We start from the raw sequence: 2,097 nt of genomic DNA on the forward strand, positions 1-2,097 counted from the left end.
AAAGAAGATCATCGCGAGCCGTGATGTGGTGTTCAAGGAGGAGCCGCATACAGTGGAGGAGGAGAAGGCAAGGTCTTCCACTTTATCATCAAGCGAAGAAGTAGTCCACTATGAACCTGTCCCGAGAGCTATCCCTATCCTTAAGGAGGAGGAAGCATCATCTTCAGATGATGAGGAAAAAGTTCACCAACCTGACATCACCCCACCGGAAAAGCCATTGCCGCGCTGGGTGAAGCAGCTCTATGACCACAATAATCCTATGCCTGCATCTGTTGAGGAGAAGGCAGACGGACCAAGGAGGTCTCAGAGAATAGAGGAGCAAAGGAGGGCTTCTGCTCACATAGTCAACATGGCCTTGATAATTGAGATTATGAGAGAAGTAAAGGAGCCAACTGACTTAGAAGAAGCACTTGCAGATCCATCATGGAAGGCTGCTATGCAGGCGGAGTATGACAGCATAATGAAGAATGACACTTGGGAGCTAGTGGATCGGCCAGCAAAGCGGAAGATTATTGGCACCAAGTGGATCTGGAAGGTAAAGTACAAGGCTGATGGTACCTTAGAAAAGTACAAAGCTAGACTGGTTGCCCAAGGATTTTCACAAGTTGAAGGGTTTGATTTTCAAGAGTCATTTGCCCCAACTGCCAGAATGACCACTATTCGCACGGTACTTGCAGTGGCTGCCCACAAGAAGTGGCCAGTGTACCAAATGGATGTTAAGTCAGCGTTCTTAAATGGTGACCTCAAGGAGGAGGTGTACGTGGCTCAGCCACCAGGGTTTGAGGCCCCCCATTCTGAGAACAAAGTGTGTAAACTGAAGAAGGCATTGTATGGGCTGAAACAAGCCCCCAGAGCATGGTACCAACGGATAGATAGGTTCTTTTTAAACCTAAACTTCAAAAGATGTGCCTCAGATGCTAACTTGTATGTTTACAGGGATGGTAAAAAGTCTGCAGTGATTGTCCTATATGTGGACGACCTTCTTATTACAGGTGACTATGAAGATATGATCAACCAAACTCGAAAGGCTTTGAGTTTTGAGTTTGAAATGACAGACTTGGGCTTGCTGCACTATTGTTTGGGGATTGAAGTCTGGCAAGAGCCAGGAAAGATCTTCATCTCTCAGAAGAAGTATGCATGGGAGATCTTGAAGGCATTTGGCATGACCGAGTGCAAGGAGATAGCTACACCTATGGAGGTGAATGTAAAGTTATCCGTTGAGGATACATCAGCACTAGCAGACATTGGGAGGTATAGGAGGTTGGTCGGCAGTCTAATCTACTTGTGTAACACCAGACCAGATATCAGTTTTGCTGTTGGTGTTTTGAGCAGGTTCTCAAACAAACCTCATGAGAGTCATTGGAAGGCTGGGATGCGGGTGCTCAGATACTTGAAGAAAACTCTTGACTATGGTATCACATACAGTTTCGGAACTTCTCTTGTGGGGAACTGTGACTCAGATTGGGCAGGAGACATTGATTCCAGGAAGTCAGTTTCTGGTTATTGTTTCTCTCTGGGTTCAGGAATTTTCTCTTGGATTAGTAAGAAGCAACCAACAGTGGCATTGTCTTCTACCGAAGCAGAGTACAAGGCAGCTTGTTTTGCTGCATGTGAGGCCGTATGGTTGAGAAGGATTCTATGGCATATGGGAGTGCAGGATGAAGAACCAACTGTGCTGAGATGTGACAATCAGAGTTGCATCGCCATTGCCAAAAATCCAGTGTTTCATGCACGCACCAAACATATAGAGATCCAGTATCACTATGTGCGTGATTTGATGGAGGATGGGATAGTGGAATTGGTCTACTGTCCAACAGAGGAGAATGGAGCAGATATCTTCACCAAAGCACTTACGAAGGATCTGCTTCAAGTTCATCTTCAGAGACTCGGCATTGGGCCGAGGAGATAGTTCACCTATGGGTGGACATTGAGGGGGGGTGTTAGATATGATCAATGCCCCACCCTCATTAGGTGCTACCAATGATCCATGGTGCTCAAAGTTGTAAGGCCCCCATTATGAGGAGAAGCCAAATGTGAGCCCGGACATTGGTTGAGTCCTGACTTGTATATCAGATGAGGTCTATGTGACCGGATGGC

Source organism: Lygodium microphyllum, chromosome 8 (assembly GCF_053477565.2).
Source record: "Lygodium microphyllum isolate KBCC chromosome 8, Lygodium_microphyllum_v1.1.10, whole genome shotgun sequence".
Lineage (NCBI taxonomy): Eukaryota > Viridiplantae > Streptophyta > Polypodiopsida > Schizaeales > Lygodiaceae > Lygodium > Lygodium microphyllum.